Genomic DNA, 25,574 nt, shown 5'->3' with positions numbered 1-25,574 from the left:
CCAGCTGCTAGGTTGAGAAGTTCCCACTCATCCATTGTTAATGCTGAACAGCTTCCTGTAATTTGCAGAAGCAATGATTCATACCTTAAGAGCAAGGCTTTATAAAATTGGAGTTTTTCTGATTTTTCCACCCCCCCCCCCCAATATTTTGCGTTGCATGGGAGTGATTTGGCTTTGGAAACACTTCCCCAGAACCTAGCTGGTGGGGTAGATAAGCCACCCATGCAACTGAGGTATAGCTTTATAAATGCAAATTAAATGGCAGTATGAATGTTACAGATATTTATGGTCATAATATCTCTATTTACTTTTTAATCGTAAATCGCAGCAGGTCTTAAGAAAATAAATATGTATATGGAAGCCCTTACTGATTTTTTGCAGTGGGTTTAATCACATAATAGAATTTTTTTTTTAAGACTGAATATTGCTTGGATACCTGAAAACGAAGGTGTAGCAATGTGAGCTATCAATATTTTATTTTTCTGCAGCAAATATTAAGGCAAAATTAGTTTTTTAGGCATTGTCAGTTCTGGAGCCAATAACATCTCTGGTCAGTATTAGAACCTGACAATTAAAGCAAAGCAAATCATGCAAGATTAGAACCTAAAGAAGAAAGGAGTGTTGTGTTGGGGTGGAGTGGGAGAATGGTATCTTCAAGCCAAAGGGATACATGCTCCATAATTTAAGGTTTGTAACACTGTAACATTTATAAGGGGGTAGTATGCACCATATGAAACATGTGGCTGTTTACGAAATGCCCACATTAATATCCTAACTACAAAGTTCAATGCAGGCTAACATAATGTACACAGAGCAAAATCACTGATATATGACAGAGTAAACAGATCTAATCCAAGCTGAGTCTTTACATTGAACATCTGTAACTTGAACTGCATTTCAGTGGGACGTAAATTAATTCCACACCCCCTTCTACATTCTTCGGCTGTGTTCAGAAGATGCAATATAGCAGGGTCCTAAAGAATAAGAATTTGATTTCAGTAGCTTGATTATCGCAATATATTTATAAGAATCTCAACCAGGTCTTTAAAAATCTCAACCGTATTTTTAAACAAGAGTTTACAGTAAATTGGCATGTTAGAAAAAAAATAAACATAATTTCTCCTATTATTAAACTTATGATGCAGAGCTGCATATTTTAAAACACCTGGCCATCTTTGCTGGAATTTGTATGTTTTTTAAATAGCGCATTTTTGCACTGTTTTTAAGGTGGCAACGTGTTGCAAGCTTCATTTTGATTAGTATAGAGTGGACTCTGAACAGATTAGAATACCAGTTAGTTATTCCACTAAATGGAAATGTGTAGTTCATATGTCATGTCACTGTAAGTTTGCCAAGTTTACCAGTCCACAATTTTCTAATGAGGTAATGTATTTTTCTTTATGTTGTTTCTGTTTCCGATACATGGTACACATAGCAGCATCACACAAGGGCAGAATAAACCTAACTTTGGCTAACTGAAGAATGTCGTATGCTTTCCAATTGTCTCTTACAAAACACATGTTACTGCCTGAATGTAGCACGCTGGGCATGGTAAAGAGCAGGTCAGATCATTGTAATTAAATCTGTTGTTTTTGTGTGATGTAACCACAGAAATCTGCACAAGATTTGCTGTAATTGAATTCCCTATTAATTAGTTTGTGGCATGGGGAAATTTCACTTGATTAGGGAGTTACTGCAAAGTACAGTTTGTCACTCCTGGCTCCTAATCTCTGTCCCCTGTCATGCTCATTTTGTGCATTTGGCACTCCTGCAATAGTAGGAACTTTGTATGAAAGCAACAACAAACTTACTTCTGCTTGGAGTAGCTAATGAGCCCCCTTCTTGCCTCCGCTGGGAGCTTAAAGAGCTTTGTTCTGTGCACCTGCATACTTTGCTCAGCAGTTTAAAGAACTGAACGTGAAACCTACTTCCAACACAGAAATTTTATATTACCTTTAGAGATGCAAGAAATTACTCCTTATATCGGGCATCAGCAACCTATGGCCCAAGGGCTGGATTCAGCCTACAAAGGTCTGATCTAGCATATTGGATACAACATAAAGTTGTGTCATGCCACCCATCCCCTCTGCAGTGCTCTCTTCCCTTTGCACTTCACTCGCTGCAGAGGGATTGGGAATCTGCCGTGTAAATGAGTGCAGGTGGCTGGCTGATAGAGGGAGCAGAAACATAAGGCCCACATCTGTGGCTGGGTTGCAAGCTCCAGCCCATGTTGGCAAAAGGCTGCCGACTCCTGCCTTACAAGATTGCTGCTCAGGTTCCACCAAGGAGAAATTAAACACACCAAATGCAGTGATTACGCAGCCTATCCATACACCGCCTCTTAACTGGATACCTCAATGAATGGGTCCCTTTTTAAAATATAGGGGTTTTTGTTTGTTTTGTTTTGTTTTGTTTTTTTAAATAAAACAAAAGCTATGTAAATCTAACTTGGGCCAACTACCTCTTCCCCATATATGTACTTTTCTCCATTGGTTAAACCCCTGTCTCTCTATGTTTTGTGTTCTGTATATAGCTGTATTGTAGGAAGAACACCATATAGAAAAACCCAGAGATTGTAGAACATAAGTAGAAAAATATAGTAGATATGCATTGTATAATAGGAGGAAAACAGCAAATGGAACTATGGGAATTATGGTGAAATATTCCAGGCCCTGGTCCTATTCTTAGTCTCAAACCTTCTCTAGTTCAGTCATGAAAACTCACTTCTGCATCCCTGGCAACAACAACAACAACAATGTAGAATGTTTACACTGGTGAGACAGGGAGAACAGAGAACTCCCTCTCCCAAACAAAAGCTCATTAGAGCACCAAGGCATATAAATAGGCACCTACCAATTTCATGATTTAACAATTTTTGCAGAAACTGCAAATTTGGTAGGTGCCCCATGAAAAAGCACAGGGACCGCAAAAAAGCAGGAAAATGATGGGGGAGGGGGCAGGGAAGAGAGCTGCAAACAGAGACAAGATGTCCTGACATCCTGAAGTACAGGGGTGAGGGGAGGAGGGGATGTTTGAAGTGGAGCATGCCCCCCCCATGCCTCTGGCCAAGGGGCCCCAGAAGTCCCACCCTTCCCTGGAGATTGAGAGATGGCCATCTGTCAGCCTCCAGGGAGGGACAGGAGGGCCCCCCGCCATGCCTCTAATTGTCCAAGGGCCCCAGAAGTCTCACCTTCCCTGGAGATGGGCAGGTGGCCACCTGTCCATCTCCGGGGAGAAGCGGGACTTGCGGGGCCATTTGGCCAATCAGAGGCATGGGGGGAGAGGAGGGGGCTGCCATGCTCTGCCTCAAAAATGGTGCCCGACACCATGCTGAGACCACAAAATCCAGAGACAGCTCCCATGAATTAGGTAGGTCTCTACATATAAATGCATAAATTAAATAACTGTTCAGTCATTGTCTTCTAATATGTCTTTCTCTCCTCTAACATGGCAAATTTGTATTTCATCCTCATCTGTCAAACCTATTGTTAAAAGGTAAGGGCCAAGATTAGTCTTCGTTACTATTTCCTGAAGAACTTAACACGTGTGTGACAATATACAATCAGTAAAACACAAACAGACAAGAGATAGGCTCACAAATTCTAATGAATAAGGTTTCAAATCTAAAATCCACATCAGTTGAAATCTGAAGTGGAGAAAGTGCTTAAAAGCTTCACATCTTCTGCTGCTTCCAAGTTCTTTGCAGACAGAATTGTCTCTGCAGACATATTTCAAGAGACTTTATACAGATACTGTATACTTATCCAGCAAAACCCAGACACAGTTTAGCAGGGCAAGGCACAGTTGGAAACTGGCTCAGTGCCCAGAATCTGCTTTTAACCTCTGCAAAGGCCCTTCTCTTTTTCAGCAGCCCTGAAGTGTAGGTGGGGAAATATCCAGTGCTTTCTGCCTCAGAGTAAGACAGATGATTTCCTTAGACACTTACAGAATAATATTTCTGACTCACATTGAATCACATGTTAAGAGTACTGCCCTAAAAGAAGCTTTCTGTAGGTAGATTCTTCCTGGTAACTCTCTGTCCGCTGGTAAAGACTTTGTGAAACATTTGCAGACTGCTATACCCTGTTATAAATAGTAGAAACAGGCTGTTAGCCATTATAGATGAAGAGAGGAAGGGGAAGGAGCTGAAACACCTGCTCATTTTTTGTTGCTGCCAATTTATTCTTTAAAAGCTTCTATCCTAATGATGCAACTAATTTGAATATATGCAGGATAGAACATAAAAAAGGAAGTGATCTGACTGGATGGATTCTTGTTTGTTTGTTTTGTTTTTAATTTATCGTAAGAAATTAGATCGGTCTTTTCCCCCTGATGTATGATGATACCTAAACAATATTGACCTATTTGTAAAAGATGATGCTGCTCATAATGAAAGCTGCTTCCAGAATTTGGGGTCTGATTTTTCACTGATTTCCACTATGGTTTTACTTGCACAAAGTGAGCAAATAAAATACCAGAAGGATAAGTGTTTTTCTATATGTATAAATGTCTGTTAGCTTTCCCATACTTTGTTATATGTTTGCCTCAGTTTCCTCTCCTTTCGTTCATCTGCTCAACAAATGATGGATTCAGGATTAGACCTCCAGCCACTACTTTAATGGTTAGCGTTTTCATTCTCCAAAGAATAATTAAGAGAGCCCACTAAATTTCCTTCCCTAGATTTAACTGATGGTCCTTGACTCTGTAGACTATACTTTCTCTTTATGTCCTACCTTCACAGTGTCTTTCATCAGGAGTTCATTTGCCCTGTTGACACAAGAGTTTGTGTCTTTGGATTTCGTATTCACTCAGTCTTTTCTTGGATTTTCTCAGCTTTGGTAGTCTCTCTCTCCTTTTATGCAACGATTTCTTCATCACTACCATGAAGAAGTGATATACCTTCCCTTTACTGGATTCCAATTTAGTACATTAGGGGCGTGTCTACACGTGTGCTTTAATGCCCGTTACCCTATTTTAATGAGCAGTGAAGCATCACTTAAAAAAACCTGTTATTTAGCTAGTACACATTAAGGTAAGCTAATGCACATTTTCCTGGTACCTCACAATGGAGGTACTAGATTTAATGCACATTAACTAAAGCGTGTTAATGCACTTATAGACAAAGGAGAAAAAGAAAGGCTAAGAAGCACTGATCCCTACTACTTATTTGAGAGAGAAAGCTAATAATAAATGATGCTGAGAAGGCCAAATCATTTTATAACATTTTGTTGCTGCAGTTCACTGAAAAGGCTAACTGTAATTAGATGATGACTAATGCAATATCAGTTGAGAAAGGGTAAAACACAAGCTAGAAAAGGGAGAGAACAGATTAGAGACCACTTACATAATCAGATGTTTCCAAATCAGTTGGGCCTGATGAATTTTACCCTAGAGGATTTAGAGAATTGGCTGAAGCAATCTCAGAGCCATTAGCAATTATCTTTCAGAACTCACAGAGGAAGGGTGATGTTCCAGAAGATTAGAAAAGGCAAACATAGTTCCTCTCTTTAAAAGTGGAGAAAGGAGGACCCAGAGAATTAACCAGCTTGAATTCCCAGAAAGAGACTGAAACAGATAATCAGACAAATTGTAAGCACCAGCAAAATAACAAAGTGATACATAACAGGCAACATGGATTTATCAAGAACAAACTGTTCCAAATAAATCTAATTTATTTTCATGGCAGAGTAACGACTGTGATGCATCTTGGCTTTACTACTATTCTAGCCTGTGGTTTTGACACTCTCACATGACATTCTCAGAAGTAAGTCAGGGAAATGTGGTCAAGGTGAAACCAACATAATGTGAGAGCACAGCTGGTTGGACAACTAGTTATCAATGAGCTCATTGTCAAGCTGGAGCCATTCAGTCCTTTGATTTCCCTCCAAGTTGGCTGAACAGGGGAAATAAAGTAAGGAATAGCCTTGGGGTCTCGTTAAGAGAGACATCTCTTGTTTAACAAGGGATAGAAATTAAACCGTTTGCCTTCAAGCATCTTGAAGTGTACCACGAAATCTAGAACAACTGAAATTGAAAAAATGTTGACTGAATGGAAAATTAGGTTAGTTGCAGAGATGAAAAGAGAACATTCTTCTAGCACAGTGGCATATGTAAAGGCTCCAGGTCCCAAAATCATGTGTTAAGCAACTGAAATAACTGTGGTCTGATGACAAGAACAGAGTACCAGGAATCAGGAGTCATGAGTTGCGTTCTTCACTCTGTTAGTGACATAAGAGTTCATCAGCAAAAGCATTTCAAATTTTCTGAAAGTAGCTTCTAATTTAGAAAATCAGATTCTAATGTCTGAATTTGATTTTCTGAAGATCTGAGCAACCACATCCCCAATTATCTCAGTTTGAATTGTGGATGCTTTGTACTTATTGGCTGCATACACATGTTCAGATAATCTGGGAAAATTCTCCCAAGTTTTTCTCTTGGTGAAAAACCTTACCCAGAGATACCTGAACAGACATTTGAATGCAGAGCCCTGGAAAAACAGAAACCTTGCAGTGCTGATGCTGCACAGCCAGAGGAGCCAGTGCTGATGCTGCACAGCCAGAGGAGCCTTGTGAACAGATCTCAATGTGCTGTGTAGACTCCCAAGTCTGCCTGGTGATTGATGGCAGCAGTACACAGGGCAGCCCTGACTGCCTGACCCAAACTGATCAGCAGGGATCCAGGTTTTCTGTTTCCTGCGGAAAATGGGAAAATGTAGATTTTCCCCTTTAGCTGACAAAAACATAGATTTTTCATTTTAATGGAAAAACACGTGGATTTCCTACTTCTGCAAAGAGCTCTCTGCAGGCTGGCAGAGTTCCAGCCTGCAAGGGGCTGGGGGGAACAGAAGAAGGGCAGTCAGGCAGGGGGCACTATGTCCATGTGTGCACATAAGCATGCACATGGTTGCCAGGCAGCCTGGAGAGCAGTTTCCACAGGTAAGTGTGGCAATTGAGGCACCCATAGGGAGGGAGGGAGGGAGTTGGGAAGGGCTGGAGCTGCTGCCCACACTCCACTCTGCCACAGCTGCCACCATCTCCTGCGGGCAACAGATGGAGCTCAGGTGCTGCTGCGGAGCTGCAGAGGGCTGCAGACCCAGGTCCCTGGCCCTGTAGCCCTGGCAGCTAGGGACCCTCTCTGGCAAGGATGGGGGGGGATTTGAGGCTGTGGATGGAGAGTGAGGGGCTGTCGGGAGTGAGGGGCACCAGCAGGGCTGGGGTGCCATGGCCTGGGAGTAAGGGGCCTGGATCTGCATCCTGGTGAGCGAAGGGGGCTGGGGGAGCTCTGATTTTCTGTGATTAAAAAATAATGAAAATCGAATACCAAAATTTATAGTTGCTTAGAATATATTTTATTATAGTGATTGAGGCACTGGTAGGCTTCCAAATTGCTTTAACATTGTAAATATATTAATAAAACATTGTGTTCAATTGAAACCTATATGTATAGTGGCATTTCATTTTAATCGCAGAATTTGGGGGTTTTAATCAGAGAATTTATGATTTTTAAACAGAGAAAACCAGGATGCCTGTTGATAACTCAACCTGCGTCTAGATTCATAGATTCATAGATGTTAGGGTCGGAAGGGACCTCAATAGATCATCGAGTCCGACCCCCTGCATAAGCAGGAAAGAGTGCTGGGTCTAGATGACCCCAGCTAGATGTTCATCTAACCTCCTCTTGAAGACCCCCAGGGTAGGGGAGAGCACCACCTCCCTTGGGAGCCCGTTCCAGACCCTGGCCACTCGAACTGTGAAGAAGTGTTTCCTAATGTCCAATCTAAATCTGCTCTCTGCTAGCTTGTGGCCATTATTTCTTGTAACCCCCGGGGGCGCCTTGGTGAATAAATCCTCACCAATACCCTTCTGTGCCCCCGTGATGAACTTATAGGCGGCCACAAGTTCGCCTCTCAACCTTCTCTTGCGGAGGCTGAAGAGATCCAGTTTCTCTAGTCTCGCCTCATAGGGCTTGGTCTGCAGGCCCTTAACCATACGAGTGGCCCTTCTCTGGACCCTCTCCAGGTTATCCGCATCCCTCTTGAATTGCGGCGCCCAGAATTGCACGCAGTACTCCAACTGCGGTCTGACCAGTGCCCGATAGAGGGGAAGTATCACCTCCTTGGACCTATTCGTCATGCATCTGCTGATGCACGATAAAGTGCCATTGGCTTTTTTGATGGCTTCGTCACACTGCCGACTCATGTTCATCTTGGAGTCCACTAGGATTCCAAGATCCCTTTCCACTTCCGTACCACCCAGCAGGTCATTCCCTAGGCTGTAGGTGTGCTGGACATTTTTCCTCCCTAGGTGCAGCACTTTGCATTTCTCCTTGTTGAACTGCATTCTGTTGTTTTCTGCCCACTTGTCCAACCTGTCCAGGTCTGCTTGCAGCTGTTCCCTGCCCTCCGGCGTGTCCACTTCTCCCCATAGCTTTGTGTCATCTGCAAACTTGGACAGAGTACATTTCACTCCCTCGTCCAAGTCACTGATGAAGACATTAAAGAGTATCAGTCCAAGGACCGAACCCTGCGGGACCCCACTGCCCACGCCCTTCCAGGTCGAAACCGACCCATCCACCATGACTCTCTGGGTGCAACCCTCCAGCCAATTCGCCACCCACCGGACTGTGTAGTCATCCAAGTCACAGCCTCTTAACTTGTTCACCAGTATGGGGTGGGATACCGTATCGAAGGCCTTCCTGAAGTCTAAGTATACAACATCCACCCCTCCTCCTGTGTCCAGGCGTTTCGTAACCTGGTCATAAAAAGAAACTAGATTGGTCAGGCACGATCTGCCTGCCACGAACCCGTGCTGATTTCCCCTCAGCATAATTTGTCCTGCCGGGCTCTCACAAATGTGAGCCTTGATAATTTTTTCAAAGACTTTGCCAAGGATGGAGGTGAGACTGACTGGCCTATAGTTGCCTGGGTCCTCCTTCCTCCCCTTTTTGAAAATGGGGACCACGTTGGCCCTTTTCCAGTCCTCCGGGACTTGGCCCGTGCGCCACGAGCTTTCAAATATTCCCGCCAGTGGCTCTGCAATGACGTTGGCCAGTGCCTTCAGCCCCCTCGGATGGAGCTCATCCGGGCCTGCCGACTTAAAGGCATCCAGTTCTTCCAAGTGCCTCTGCACCATCTCAGGGTCTACGCATGGCAGTCTGGCGCCTTGCTGCTGCCTCTCTACAACCCCAGTGAGAGACTTGTCGTGCCCCTCACTTAGGAACACTGAGGCAAAGAACTCGTTGAGGAGTTCAGCCTTGTCCCCCCTGCCCGTCACCAATTGTTTCTGCCCATTTAGCAGGGGTCCTATTCCTCCCTGGGCCTTCCTTTTACTCCCTATATATCTAAAAAACAATTTCTTGTTGTCTTTTACTTGGGTTGCCATCCTCAGCTCCATGGTAGCTTTGGCCCGTCTAACTGCCTCCCTACAAGCACGAGCAGCGGAGGTATATTCATCATTGTGAAAGGAGTATGTTCTACCCTGGAGCAGCAGTCCAGTGAGCAACACACTTGCTCCCTGGGGGTGGCAGGGGTGGAAGCAAAGCACCCAGGGATGCTGGAAGACTGCTGTGGCTTCTGTTAGAAGACATTATGTATAGATGTTTGCTGGGGGCAATTTAACCCTGGTCGTTTCCAGATTATTTTTCTGGTAGAACAGCCATTTTTACCCTATGAGGAAAATCCTGAACATCTGTACAAACATTTGCCTATATGTGGCCCTTAAATGAGACCCAAGACGTCTAAACTTGAGCATCCAAAATTTGACATAAACGTTTCAGTATCTGAATGAACTACTAATATACAATATATATATGTGCTAGAATAGAATAATATATTGAAATATATTTTTACATACTTTGTGTGTTATGAGGGGTGGGGGAGTTGCATTTCAGGTGTGCTCCACGGTTGTGGATAGAAAGTGCTATGTACTGACATAACAGTTATGATATGTATTATTGATAGATCCCATCTATTACTTTTTCAAACTCATCTGATTATTTTGCCTTAGTCTGAACAAAACAAAGGAGAGAGATTAGAGATAGCAAGAATATATCATTAGAATGCCTGAAAGACTAAGATTCTTTAGTACAGTGTAAACAGTATTCAGTCACGGCTAAAAGAAATATGTATAGCAAGTATTTTGTATGCAAGTCGCAATCATCCCTTCATCATTTCTTCTATCAGTGGGAGGAATTGTGAGGTTGTCGTGAAAAAATCATTCCCAGTTTTTGAGTGAGTTAAGAGGATGGCATAGTCAAAAGGCCAGTCATTCATTATTCACCTAATCCAGCAAAACTGCTATTGTTAATACATTTTATAGTTTTTTTTCTTCTGTTATTTCCAAAGCTGGGAATATTGAGTTTGACAGTAAATTTGCACCACAATGTACTGTATTAAATCATCACTGCTGACACCAGTCTTTCCCTGTGAAATGGGTTAAAATATCAAATGAATAGTTTAAGCCAGTATCTGCAGCAAGCCCTTGAAGACCACTGAGTGGGAATGTGCCTTCCCACAGATAGTTCTTTAACTCTTTACTGGTTCTCTTTTAGGATCATTTGAGAGAAAGGAGCCCAGTGTGAGGAAGGTTTTGAGATGGCAATATAGGAGTCTTTTTAACTATTCATTTCCCTCTAATGTTTTCAAGCTTAGAGTACTTACGCTGTAAATAAGTTGCTGCAGGGCTCAGAGCGTCATTTGTGCATCCCTCCCCCTAGCCACCTGCTGTACTAAACACTCCCTGCATTCCTAATTGGAAAGCTGATTGTATCTTGAATTGCCTTTCTTTCCATTTCTATAGAAGCCAGTTATGCCTCTTTCCATATGAAGCTCCAAAGTGTGTATGTGCATGTGTATTTGGCTATCCCGCTGAAGAATTGTAAGCTTCCACTCACTTCAAATAAAGTTGTGTGGGGTTTCTGTTTTCTTTGGGGGTTTTTTATCTTGTCAAGATCTTGCCATAGTAATGCTGTTTAGGGTCAAGGATCTCCTCACTAAACCCAGGAGAAAGCAAAAAGCAGAACAGATTTTAAACAGCCAGCCAAACTATATTTATGCATAAATATGTTATTGTTTTATAAAGAAGGCAGGCTGCAAACCTCAGGCCGCTTTTTGTTGGCAAGATACTGCTTAAAATATTTAAAACATATTTGATAATGGTATCTTTCTGTTTTTCTTTCTCATGATTTAAATCAACAAAAGTAAATAGTCCTTTTGTTTGTTGCATTTTATACTGCTATGAGCTGATCAGATCTCTCAACCTGAGCAGGGTTAGGCCAGGGAACCCTCAAGGAAATGTCTGGTTTTGCAGGAAGTCATAAAGAAGGTGAGAGAGTGAACTGAATGTGAAGACACACAAATACCATGAATATCTGAAATATTTGGCCACCCAGTTTAGTCTAAGTGATGTTCTAATGTAATGAGCAGCCACTGCTCTATATTTCAAAAGGGAGAGAAAACACACTTGCCCCCATACTAATTGCCCCTGTTGAGGTCATGAGCAAAAAGAGAAATCCAACAACAACTCTTCCTGGTCATTGGAGCGAAATCCCAAAATTATTCAGGCTCATGGCTCATCAGCCTTATTCTTGTTACCCACATCTGGTATTGGGAGTAAGGAGAAGAGCAAATGTCACCTGCCATAAGACTCATCTGGGAAGCTGTTTTTTTTGCATGGGGTCTCCTTCCACAGAATAACCTTGTCAAACTTGTCTTCAATAAAGTGAAGAAAAAAAATACCCTATCCCTCTTCTGACTTTGAGAAACAGAATCAGCTTCTCTCCTTTGGCTTTATATGGATGGAAACAATAAGTTGCTTGTACTGTCTTAGATCAGTATCCAGCTTTCTGAGGTCTCATCAGGTAAGAGTATAATGCATCACCACATATACTTTGCCCAGGTGCTGGACACAACATGCTTCATGTAATATGTAGATAGAAAAGATACCCTTATCAAAGTCTGGGAGTCATCTATGACCTGGCTTACCATCCCATGATCTTAGATTCATAGATTCATAGAAGTAGGGTCAGAAGGGAACTTGTAGGTCATCAAGTCCGACCCCCTGCCCTGGGCAGGAGAGAAAACCGGGCTCAAATGACCCCAGCCAGGTAGAAATCAAGCCTCCTCTTAAAGACCCCCGGGGTAGGAGCCATCACCACTTCCCTTGGAAGTTGGTTCCAGATCCTAGCCACCCTGACTGGGAAGTAGTGCCTTTTAATGTCTAGTCTAAACGTATTCTCTAACAATTTGCGGCCATTATTCCTTGTTACCCCGGGGGGCGCTAGGGAGAACAAGGTCTCTCCCAAACCCTGCTGGTCCCTCCTGGTGAGTTTTTATAGACGGCCACCAGGTCCCCCTCAGCCTTCTCTTGTGAAGGCTGAACAGGTTAAGGTCCCGTAGCCTCCGCTCGTAGGGCCTGCCCTGCTGCCCCCCTGATCATGCGAGTGGCCTTCCTCTGGACCCTCTCAATGCTGTCCACATCCCTCCTGAAGTGCAGCACCCAGAGCTGAACACAGTACTCCAGACTGAACACAGTACTCCAGTACTTGACATCTGTGTCAAATGAGTTTCTTATTCCATAAACCCTTCTGAAGTTGAAAAGTGAAATATTCCTCTTTTTCCATTTTGAATTTATAATAAGGTAATCTGGAAGGCAGAGGAATGAACCACTCTTTACCATTCAGCACCAGGGCCTGGGTCTGATTCTGCTATGTACTGCTTCTTTGGTATTCTGAGACCAAAATACATGATGCACCATGTTTCCTGAGCCCCTGCGCAGTGTTTCCTGTAGTCTAGCAGTTTCAGCTCTGGAGACTTACATGGGCAGTACCAACTAAGAAATCATCTGTGAGATAGACGAGGTACTTTTTGACATTGCTAAATAAGTGAAGATTTTAGATATTCAAGGATAAGGAACATTAAGAAAATTGGTAGGGAAACCTACCAAGCTGAGAGAAAGCATGGTAGTTCAAATTCCTACTAATAGCTAACATTGCAGCAAGGGTGAAATTAATGTAGTATAGACCAAATCCAGTCTTTGTTTCTATACTCTGCTTGGTTGACTCAACTTCTACATTTTCAGCTGATGATAGATCTGTCAGTTACTGATCATAGTGCAAATTGGCTTGTGCGCCAGGTTCCATTTAGCAAGTGTTATGATTTGGAATAATCTAACATTACTTTGCTTCAAGCTGTCTAGATCTGCCTGCTCTTTTGTCTTGAAATCTGTGTCCCATCCTGTCACCCCCTCTCCCCCTTTATAAAGAGTGAACAAGAAATAATTACAAAGGCTAGGCAAGTTTTTTTTTATGATTCATCTCTAGATCAAAGTTAGAAATATATACAATTCCTAATCTCACATCACTTAGAAAGCACTGGGGATCAATCAGTTCTTTAAGTGGTGTTCATTTGTTATATCCTTGGCACTGCATCTCACATTTGTTTTTATGCAAAGGTTTTTAAGTAAAGTCTTGGTGTAGACTCTACATTCATAATAGACAGTTTTGTGGAAACCTCCCTCACCTGTATTGTTCATATGGCATGAATCTGCTGTCAGTGGGCTTGTTAACATATTTAAAGCTGAAGATAGAATAAAGTGTGAAAATAAAAGCAATAAAATGAACTATATGTTTGACAATAGCAGCTACACTGGCTGTGCTAAAGAGGTCGTTGTTCAGTAAGTGCATTCCTCTCTGTATTCAGACCACTTAAAGAAACGAGATCAAGGGGGACACTTGGAGATAAAGTGGACTTTGTAATTAGTGCATATAGCAGAACCCAGATAGAGACTCATCTGTGCTAGCAAATGTCCACAAGCCACACATTGCACTCCGTGTAAAAGTGTAATAATAATCATAAAGCTATCTTGGTTATCTCAATAAGACAGGTAGGAAAAATGAAATTGATGTTCCTTTAAAAAAAACTAGACCCATAGGTAATTCAAAACAGCCAAAGAATCTTCATCACTTGTTGGTCATACTAAATTTTATATTGTTTTTGCAGGCCAGCCACTCAGTAGCATATGATCTGTTTCAAGTACTTGAGCACATCTGTTTCAAGCAGGAAACAGTGGACAAGGCAGTGCAAATGAAGGGGAGATTGGCAGCAGTACTCTAGGTGGTACTTTACCATAATTAATAGTATATTCAACAGATGTAGAATTAGTGTGGCTAGTTTCTATGCCATTGTTCCTTCCTCCACAGAGGGAGCTGGCATATGTTCTATTATGTGCCTTACAAGTCGCTATGACTTGGAGCTATCATCCGGCAGATAATCAAGAAACTATAATCAGCTGATCTTGGTGGAGCTTAGCATACAACAACTTGCTGGTATAGTATATACAAAACCATAAGGATGAGACTTTCTGAATAAAAAAGGATTATTTTACATTCGCATGTACAGTAAAATCTCTGCTATCTGGCATTCAACTAACTAGAAATTCCATTAACCGGAATTTCCAGCTGGCCAGACCGCGTGGGGGGGGCTTGTATGTGGCAGCTACTGCTGCCACCCACCACCTTGTGCTGTCACTGCTCTGCGTGCGGCGGCCGCCACTCCCCACCCCCCCTCCACTCCGTGTGCAGCTGCCACTGCTACCCACCACCCTGTGCTGCTGCTTCTCTGCAGGCGGCCACTGCCACACCACACCCCCCACCCTGCTTCGCATGTAGCCGCCACCCCGCTCCCCTGCTCCGCATTATCTGAAATCCCCTGCCAAGGGTTTTCGGATAACCAGAACTTTTACATAACTGGCAATCCCCTTACCCCAAGGATGCTGGATCACAGCGATTTTACTGTACATGGATAATTGGTACAGAACAGAATTTTTCATGTTAGAGTTTTATTTATGTTAAAATAATTATGTTTATTACTTAGTGAAGTAAGTTTCTGTACATTTAACTGGACACTAAGGGTGTTATTACATGTCCTCTGGAGTCGAGGGGACCCTTTATTAGAGCTTCTCTGAGATCCACCCCAGTTAAAGCAGTGCAGTGTCTTGTGTCCCCATGCTTCAATATGGTGGGTGGAGCACTTTAACTAAAGTGTCCCTGCTGCTATTTTGAAGTGCAGGGACACTGATACATGAAACATGGAGGCTGGCTAGAGCATGGTAGTACCACACTCCAGCAGACTCAATTAATCAAGTTTTTTTGTAGGCCAACCGCTCAGTAGTGAATGGTCTGTCTTGAGTACTTGAGCACATCTGTTTTAAGCAGGAAGCAGTGGATAAGGCAAAGCAAATGAAGTGGAGATTGGTAGCAGTACTCTAGGTGGTGCTTTATCATAATAAATAGTATACTCAACAGGTGTAGAATTAATGTAGCTAGCTTTACTCAATTAATCAAGCCTCCTCCAATGCACTGTAATTACAGTGTGTCAGAACAGCCTCCCAGCACATCTATAGGCACCCTAAGTGATTAATATGCATAATGGAAACTCTTCTAATGATAAAGACTTGAGCCCAAATTCCATGGTAATTTACTTTTCACCCAAACCTATGGACAACCATGGAATTACAGGTGTTTAAAATCATCATACAATATGTACTTCCAGGTTTAATTCAAGTAGCCTTTGGGATTTGTGTTGATTCAGAAGACTATCTGGAATATGTCACCTTAAGAGCAATATGTTAGACTGATAAACTGCTGGGAAAGGGTTTTTTCACCAAAACATTAATCAAATTTAAATAGTGAAGTTAACATATGGTTCTGCCTTAGGCAGTGGTAAATTGTTTCAGATTCATTTGCTGATTAAATTGCCTTTTCCTCCTCCTCCTCCCCCTACAAAATTTCAATTTGAAAATCTGAACGCATCTCCCTCTAGGTTTTCCCAGGCTTTTCTAGACTGCTCCAGATCCTGCATCATATTGTGATGGGCTTGCTTGTGGGTGTGCTGGATGGGATGGTGAGTTTGGAAAAAATCTTACACAGTACGTACAAAAATGCAGATGAAAACCTACACACACCAGCTTGTCCCACCTGTTCCAAACATGAATGGAGACTTTTGTACTGTTATTAGGGTTGTATCATAAAGTAGTGAAGATTATTTTTAAATGCCTTTTCTGTGTGGGATTAAGTTTAAGAGAATTGACAGCAAAACAGTACAGCTGTTTGTTAGATGAGGGGATGCATGCATACATAGATAGCATCAATTACATGTTTATGTGTTACCATAAATACTGTGCAGAAACTTCTTTGCTTATTTGAAAATCTTTTGGGACATAAGCTATATCTAACTTAAAGTTGGTTTTCTGTTAGCTTTGCCTACTAAGTCTATCCAGTGTACATTTTTCACAGTTCCTAAAGAAAGTGTGTATTTTTTTGGTCTTTTGCTCCACATGATGGTCATTAAACACAGTAATATGCTTAAAAGCACTATAGAACATTGATCAGTTTGGAGAACATTAAACAGTCATTGCTATCCTGGATCTCAGCCCAAGCTTAGTGAACCCCATGTAATGTGACCTTTTTGATTAATTTCCATTTACTATGTAGCCTGTCAAGAAACCCTTGAAAAATTAGTGCAATTTATTTATTGTGGAGCCAGATGATTACAAGTATGAGGAAGGACACAATCTCAGCAGTGATACCTTTATTTTTGTTATGATGACCTTGGCCTTTCATTTTAGAAGATTCATTAGGATACAGTTCTTGAAATTGTGTAGATAGCTCATTACATAAAAACACCTTCAGCCCGATAACTTAAACTGCTTTCAGACCCGTCTTGTTCTTTTAACTCATGGGTGGGCAAAATAAAGCCTTCAGGCCGCATCCATCCTAAAAGGCAGTTTCATCCAGCCCACAGGTGGGTGCCTACTAATTCATTATATCCAGCATGGCCCCAGGCTGCCCCTGCAATGCTCGCATGGGGCCAAGCCCCACTCACTGCCGTTGCGGCAGCACACACTGTACTCCCACCCTTGCCCATGCAGAGCACCCTGCACTCCCACCCTCCCACCTACTAGCCCTGCAGACAGGGGAGTAGCGGCAGAGAGGACAAGAGGCACCGGTGGTGGCAGCAGAAGGCAGAGGGGAGTGGCAGTGATGGGTGGGTGTGGGACAAGTGGCGGCAGGTAGGGGGAGTGGTGGCAGTGGGTGGGAAGCAGCGACAGTGGGCGCGCACACAAAAGGGAAAGGGAAAGGGTGGTGGCAGTGCCGAGAGAAGTGACAGTGGTCAGGGAGTGGCAGCAGCAATGGGCAGGAGTGATGCAGCAGCTGGGTGGCAGCGCAGGGCCCGTACCAGTGCCCTGGGGCCAGGGTGCCAATGGGGACCCAGGGTGGGGCAGCAGGAGCACGGAGCCTGGGCACAGGGTCCACCTGGCCTCCACTCCACGAGGCTCACGCACATCTAGAAAGAGTCTTGCACAATGGAGCTGGCACCCTGTCCCCGCTGACTGCTATATGCAGATCATGGGGGAACAGCAGGAAGCTCCACACTATGGAGCCGGGCTAACTCTGCCCCATCCAAGCCCTGTACTCTGCACCACTGACTTCATTGCACTGGGCTCGGTGGAGCTGGCGCTGCACGCTGCTGCCACCTATGGTCCGGGACCTGGGTCGGAGCACAGCGAGCTGTACGCTATGGAGCTGGATGGTGCTGGCCCCACTCGCTGCCACCACATACAGCTCCAGTGACTGGCACACTCCAGGGATTCTGAGGATCCTCCTCCCCCCCAGCTCACACACCCCACTCCCTACCATACCCCCAAATACACCCACACCCTCGTGCAGCTCGCACACACACTCCCACCCCCAAGCACACCCTCAAACACATAACCCCACTCACACCTGCACCCCCTCCCCCAGCCACCACCCCAACCACATACCCCGCACCCATCCCCCACCATCCCCACACACCCCACCAACCATACCCACACCTTACACACACACCTGTCATACCTCATCACACACACACTCCCCAGCTATACACCCCCATATATACCCCCTAACGTCCACACAATATACAAGAGTAAGATTGTATTTTGAGCTATGATGCAATCACCTCTTGATACAGAATGCAAACACACAAATCTGGACAAAAAATATTTTTTTAAATAAAATTTAAATAAGTTATAGTAGATGTTTGATTTTTTTGTAGTATATGATTTTTTTACGGCTTCAAGATGGCAGCACCCTCCCTCCCAAAAGGAGTACTTTGGAGGCAAGGGGTAGGACTTCTGGTAGCAAAAGTCAGGGTTAGGGGTGGGACTTATGGTCCCAAGAGGGCAACCAGAGGGCAGGGCACCCGTCAAAGGATAGGGCTACATTTGCAGCCCTCAACAGCTAACCAAAACTCATTAAGCGGCCCTCCAGCTGAAATAATTGCCCGCCCTATTTTAACTAGTAATCTAACAAAGGTTCTACGTATATTGAAGAAATGTATAGAATTTTTTCCACCCTTGCTAAAAGGTTTTTTGTTTTGTTTTGTTTTTTGTTTTACCTAACATTACTTTACATGAATAATAAAAAATGTATTTCAATTCTTAATAATGTAAGACTGTGAGCTACATGTTATAAATCGATGCTATACTTACAAAAATGTGGCTTAAATCTATTTGCTTTTTGGAGTTGAGTTATTTTTCTTGGTGTGCACCAGCAGCTCTTGTTGAAAAGTTTCTAGCCCTCGTGGCTATAAAGTTTGCTAGCCAAATACGAACCATGTGGTAATCAGTGCAATGCTGTTAACTCTGTCTGAAGATAGTTTGTCATTCCTGTTAACAGACTAACGAGGCTCTTCCTTGCTGATGTTAAAAACCAACAGGCAGCTGTGAAACTGACTTAATTTGTGTCAGTTTTCCCCTGCTTCTGTGCAAAACAGTGGCCTGCAGCAAAGAGATCTACATCTATTTGTCTGTGGGCATGTCTACACGTCCGCCCAACTGCACAGTTGTTACTAAAGCAAGTACTAAATGACTGCACAGTAACCGCCATTACTGTCCGTGCTGGCGCAAGGGTTGTTTCTGACCCTACTGTGCAGTAGCATTGGTGTCGCAGCTCGTGCCTGCCGATGCTACATCACTGTAGCAACAAGTTATGTCACCATAGCTCACCGCCACACCAACATAGCATCTCATGTAGACACACCCTGTGAGGGGGATGCAAACATATAAGCTGGGGTTGGTTGCAGTAGTTAGCTCTTCTGAAACAGCCAAAGGAGGAAAAGGAGAAAAGCAGACATGTTCAGCACAGCAACTAAGAGGTTGCCAGGTGGAAAGGCGAAATAGAGGAGAAGGATATGACTACATCTTCCTAGCAGCTACAGGTAGCTCCCAAATTTATTAGCTGTTTACTAGTAAGAGGCTGATATAACACTTTAAAGGTGAAGCTGGGACAGTATATGCTAGAAAACTCAGACTCTCCTCTTTTGAAGCAACTTGGAGACAAGGTTTTTGCCTCAAATGAATATTGTACCCTTCCCCTCTTTTTTTTTATTGTAATCTTTGACTACTACATACTACGTCTGACAGATGTTTAGTAAAATTTCTAGTCTAATAGGTGGCTAGTTGTAGATGTCCAAGTAAATAGGTGTCCAGAAAAGAGAGAGATTGTGGGGCATGCATAAAAAAAAAAAAAAGAAGTATGGTGTTGAGAGGTGTTAGAAGAATCTTTTCATTCTTTTGTTTGCTTACTTAGCAGTTTGGCAAATGGATTCATGGATCATAATAGAAACCATCTTGCTTTCCCAAAACTATAACGTCTGCTTTATTAAAAGGAGTCAGAAGCAGTAGAAATATTTCTTCATGATATATAAAGATAAGAAGGAACATATTCTTGGTGATAAGGTGCATGGTGTACAGTCATTTTTTAAATCTAATTATAAAATGTACATTGCCATACTTACTTGAATATAAGATCACCCTGATTATAGAATGACCCCCAATAATTAGATTCTACATATGGAAAATGTATAAATTTGTTATAATTTTCTAAGGGTGTAGGTTGTTGGTCTAAGGACACAGGCAGACAAGGCTCTGTGGGTAAATCTGATACCTTTTATTAGACTATCGGATTTATCAAAAAAACCTTGTCTGCTTATAATTTTTCTAGCATAGAATATAAGTATTGTTGGTTTCCCTTGAATTTTGTCCCCTTTCCACTGCTACAACAGGGAAAATAAATCTGGGGGGACAGGTGCCCCCCCTTTGCCCTCTGTCCCCTCCCCGCTCCCAACATCTTCCCCCTGCAGCCCTTTCTCTCCCTCTGTACTGTCATAGATTTCATAGACATTAGGGCTGGAAGGGACCTCGGAAGATCATCGAGTCCAGCCCCCCGCCCAAAGGGCAGGACGTCAGCTGGGGTCATAGGATCCCAGCAAGATAAGCATCCAGTTTCATCTTGAAGGTGTTCAATGAAGGCGCTTGAACAACCTCCGGCGGCAGGCTGTTCCAGACCTTGGGGGCTCGGACAGTAAAGAAATTCTTCCTTATGTCCAGCCTGAAACAATCTTGTAGTAGTTTGTGACCATTCGTCCTCGTCATCTCTTGGGGCGCTCTGGTGAACAAACGTTCCCCCAGATACTGGTGATCACCCCTGATAAACTTGTAGGTGGCCATCAGATCACCCCTGAGCCTGCGCTTTTCCAGGCTAAAGAGCCCCAGGGCTCTCAGCCTGTCATTGTAGGGTCTGCTTCCCTGACCCCTGATCATGCGCGTGGCTCTTCTCTGGACTCTCTCAAGCTTCTCCACATCCTTTTTGAATTGTGGAGCCCAAAACTGGACGCAGTACTCCAGCTGCGGCCTCACTAAGGCCGAGTACAGGGGGAGAATGACGTCCTGGGATTTGCTTGAGAAGCATCTATGGATGCAAGCCAGCGTTTTGGTCGCTTTACTAGCCGCAGCATCGCATTGCAGGCTCATGTTCATCTTGTGGTCAATGATGACCCCCAAGTCTCTTTCTTCCATAGTGCTAACCAACATAGCACTGCCGAGCCTATAAGGATGCTGCGGGTTTTTCTTCCCAAGGTGGAGAACCTTGCATTTATCGGCGTTGAACACCATCAGATTCTCATCCGCCCACTTGCTGAGCCTGTCCAGGTCAGCCTGGATCACCCGCCTGTCTTCTGGCGTGGATGCTTTGCCCCAAAGTTTGGTGTCATCGGCGAACTTGGCCAGTCCGCTTCTGACTCCAGCGTCCACATCGTTAATGAAGATGTTGAACAGTATGGGTCCAAGGACAGAGCCATGGGGGACCCCACTGGTCACAGGACACCACGATGAGTGACTTCCATCAATTACTACCCTCTGGGTCCGACCCCGGAGCCAATTTTCCAGCCAGTGGATCGTGGGGGACCCAAGGCGACAATTGGCCAGTTTCTCCAAGAGACGATCATGAGACACCAGATCGAAGGCTTTTTTGAAGTCAAGATATATGACATCAATCTCATCTCCCTTGTCCAGGTGATAGGTCACCTGGTCGTAGAAGGAAATGAGATTGGTCAAGCAAGACCTACCCGCAACAAACCCGTGCTGGCTATCCCTTAAGATGTTGGCGTCAGCCAGTCCATTAAGGATGGCCTCCTTAATAAACTTTTCTAAGATCTTCCCTGGGATAGAAGTCAAGCTGATGGGCCTATAGTTAGCCGGATCCACTTTCCTCCCTTTCTTGAAGATAGGCACCACGTTGGCCTTCTTCCAGTCTTCGGGCACTACACCAGAGCGCCAAGAGTTTTCAAAGATCCGTGCTAGAGGCTGGGCTATGATGCTCGCCAGCTCCTTGAGTACCCTGGGGTGAAGATTGTCAGGGCCGGCTGACTTGAAGGTATCCAGCTTCTCAAGATGTTCCTTCACAAAGTCAGCATTAATGGAGGGCAGGGGATCACCCTAACCCGGACTTCCCGGCCCTGTAGCAGGCACGGGCGTCCCATGGGGCTGATGAAAGACCGACGCAAAGTACCTATTTAATAGGTTGGCTTTTTCCTGGGCGTCAGTTGTCAGTTGCCCCATCTGGTTCAGCAGGGGTCCAACGTTGCCCCTGCTTTTCCTCCGGCTCCCCACATATCTGAAAAAGGACTTTTTATTGTCCTTGATGCTCAAAGCTAGCTGGAGTTCAGTTGCAGCCTTGGCTTTCCTGGTCTGCTCCCTACAGGACCGGACCAGTGCAGAATAATCCTCCTTGGAGGTGACTCCCATCCTCCATCCTTTGTAGGCCTTTCTTTTTAGCCTCAGGAGGTCTGCTAGGTCCCTGGAGAGCCAGGGGGGCTGCTGTGCCCTTTTGCTGCCTTTCCTCCGAGATGGAATAGACTTAGTTTGTGCATTGAGGATCGCTCCCTTGAGGAGCAACCACTCTTGAACTCCCCTCTCCCTGTGGTCACAGTCCCTTAGGGCCTCACTGACCAGCCTCCTGAGCTTGTCAAAGTCAGCTTTCCTGAAGTCAAGGACTTGCGTGTTGCTGACCGACTTGCCAGCTTTTCGGCAGATGGTGAAGGTGATCAGCTCGTGGTTGCTGTCACCCAGCTTCCCATCGATCACTAGGTCGCCAACTAGGTCCTCCCCAGTAGCCAGCACCAGGTCGAGCAGCGCTTTGCCTCTCGTTGGCCCATAGACTTCTTGAGTCAGGTAGAGGTCATCCACGCACGAGAGGAAGCTCTGCCACCGCTCAGATTTTGCTGAGCGATCCTCCCACGAGATGTCTGGGTAATTGAAGTCACCCATGACAACCATGGTCCTGGAGCAAGCTGCCTCAGCCAGTTCCTGGGCAAACTCCTGGTCTAGCTCAGGACTTTGGGTGGGAGGTCTGTAATAGACTCCCACCATTGTGTCCCCTGTGCCGTGTTCCCCACGGATTTTAACCCAGAGGGTCTCCAGCCGTCCACCCTGGTCGCCAATATCGGCTTGCAGGGACGCGTAGCTTTCCTTAACATAGAGAGCTACACCCCCACCCCTTTTCTCTACACGATCCCTCCTGTACAGGGTATAGCCATCTATCCCCGTGGTCCAGTCATGGGTGGAGTTCCACCAGGTCTCCGTGATCCCTATGACATCGTAATTGTTTGCACTGAGCAGGAGGATGAGCTCCTCCTGCTTATTCCCCAAGCTCCTGGCATTTGTGTACAGGCAGGCAAGCGCCCCCTGGGGGGCTCCTTCCTTGCCCACAGATTTTACCAGGGCTGGGGCTGGGGCGGGCTCCCTTGAGTGCCATGATCCACTGGCTTTGCAAGATTTGCTCAGCGGGCCAGCAGTGGCGGTCGTGCCTCCGTCCCCCAGAGGGCTTAGTTTAAAGCCCGGTGGAGCAGGTCAGCCAGTCTGGCTGAGAAGAGCCTCCTCCCTAGGGGAGAGAGGTGGAGACCATCTCTTCCCAGCAGCTCGCTGCCTCTCTCGCCAAAGAGCGGGCTGTGGTCATGAAAGCCAAAGCCTTCCTGACGACACCAGCGCTGCAGTCTTTGGTTGACCACATAGATCCTCCTGTCCCTTCTCAGCCCATAGCCTGAGACTGGGAGGATCGACAAGAACACCACCTGTGCCCCCAGACCCTTAAGCCCCGCTCCCAAATCCCTGTAGCGCCTCATGACCTGGCTGGGAGTGCTCCGAGCCGTGTCATTGGTGCCCACATGAATAAGGAGCATGGGATAGCGGTCTGTGGGTTTGAGGAGCTTGGGGATCCTCTCCGCAATGTCCTGGATGCGGGCCCCTGGGAAGCAGCAGACTTGCCGGGCTAAGGGGTCACAGTGGCAGATTGGCCCCTCCGTCCCCCTCAGGAGGGAGTCTCCCACAACAAACACCTTACGTTTTGTCTTGGGGAGAGCAGGGGCGGGAGTTGTAGTTGGGCCCATGTTGCCTGTGGGGGCCGGCAACTCAGCAGGCTCTGCTGGGGCAGCAAGAGGTGCATACCTGTTGCTCAGTTGTGGCGGGGGTGGGGCCTTGGTGCAGCAGGCCTTAGGGCCCTTGACCACCTTGGTCCATGCCCCTGGCTGGACACAGCAGGAGGTCCCAGAGTCCTCCTCTGGCCTGGAGGGAGACTGTGATCTACCCTCTGCCTCCCGGGGGAGAAGGGCCTGGCAGTAGGAGTCTATCTCCTGCTCTCAGTCCCTGATGGCACGCAGTCTGTGGACTGTGGCCTGGAGCTCCTCCAGCTGGCGTGCCAGAGACCCCAAAAGGGAGCAGACCCCGCAAGGGGAGGTCGCCATGCTCCCAGGCCCCAGAGCCTGAAAAAGGGACAGGCAGCCCCCGCAGCCGAGAGCCAGGGGCTCCGTCTGCGTGGAGCCCGGAACCAGGGGCTCCGTCTGGGTGGCCGTCTCTGAGGTGCCAGGGGGGGGGCCGCGGAGCCCGAGGGGACCCTCGGGGTGCGGCGCGTGCCCATCCGTGTCATGCCTCTGGTAGGCTGGCTACAGCTGGGACTGTCTACCCTGGGGGGTGCGCAGGCAGGGTCTGGCGCCCTCCCGCGCGAACTCCGCGCTAACTCACGCGCCGGCAGAGAAGCGCGCCTGTTTGTGCAGCCTGTTTGCGCGGCTCCGGTCGCATGGCTCCCTGGGGGGCTGGGTGAAGTAGGGGCCTGGGCGGGGCTTGACCCGGCCCGGCTCCACTCAGCCGCCGCCTCCCACACACACACTAAGGGGTTAGCCCCTTCTCTCCACGGGCCCCGCTTACCCCGGCTGCGCTGTCATATGCTTCTCTCCCTGAGCACATGGAAGCAAGGGGAAAATTTGAAAATACTGACTTTCAAATAAACATGTCTATAGTATAGTAATCTGCATATTACTTAGTTCACCAGAATTGATGCATTTTACTTTGTTTTGAAACTGCTACAAGTTTTAGTTTACATACTTCATTAATACACTTTTAAGTGGCACATACCTATTTACATATATAATATAAGCAATGCATGATATTATTCCAAAGCCAAAAGACTCATGATTTACCATGTAGTTCATTTGGGCTAGCCCCTAGCAGAGTCAGCACATTTCAAGACATGGTAACCTCACAGCTCAACACTGCGAAGTATGTGAATGTACTTCAGATACCCCGCACGAAGGCTCCCTGTGCTGATTAGCGCCCTGCTCGTGACTGGAACCAGGTGTTCTTGTCATAAATCCTGGGATCCTCCAAACATTTATGTGCAGATGAGATTCTAGCTCCACCTCAGAGGGTGAGGCCACACGAATCATAAGCGGCAAGCTGAAGGGGGACAACAGGGATTATGAGTGAACTGTTTGGGGCCCCTTTTGGTGATGTTTGCCAGACATTTACAGCTGGTGAAGAAACAGGAATCATTCAAAATGGGAAAGAAAGGCACAGCTCAGCTGCAGGAGTGAAAAGGAAATCAAAATATATTCACCATGACTTGAAAAAGAGTCAGTACTGAGGGGGACTGAACACAACGGGCACTACCATTTATCTGATTCAGATGAGTTTTCCTAATCTATCTTTGTGGTAGAGGTAGATTTCTGTTAGTATGTTGGCTCAATATTGTTTCTTAGCCTCTTGTGGTCTAAGATCAAGATCTGTTGCCCAGACTGAGATAGATTTGAATGTCATTGTGTGGAAGGGGTTTAGGTTGTAGCTGTGTTGGTCTAAGGACGTAGGCAGACAAGGTTCCTTGGGTGAATTTGATATCTTTTATTAGACCAAGCAAAATAGTTGGAGAAT

General features: G+C 45.4%; 1 protein-coding gene across 11 annotated transcripts in view; it reads left to right on the top strand.

The window, feature by feature from the left end:
- The window catches only part of FAM110B (family with sequence similarity 110 member B), a 301,139-nt gene that overhangs the window by 171,759 nt on the left and 103,806 nt on the right, over positions 1-25,574 (top strand). Inside the window, exon 3 of one of the 11 annotated variants that reach the window (XM_059724067.1) lies at positions 15,818-15,898. The exons of the other annotated variants lie outside the window; for them this stretch is intronic. The gene's annotated coding sequence lies outside the window, so the exon portion shown is untranslated. The remainder of the gene's footprint in view (positions 1-15,817; positions 15,899-25,574) is intronic. 11 annotated transcript variants of the gene reach the window in all.

This window comes from Alligator mississippiensis, chromosome 3 (assembly GCF_030867095.1).
Source record: "Alligator mississippiensis isolate rAllMis1 chromosome 3, rAllMis1, whole genome shotgun sequence".
Classification (NCBI taxonomy): domain Eukaryota; kingdom Metazoa; phylum Chordata; order Crocodylia; family Alligatoridae; genus Alligator; species Alligator mississippiensis.
This window is presented reverse-complemented; position numbering and strand designations above follow the sequence as displayed.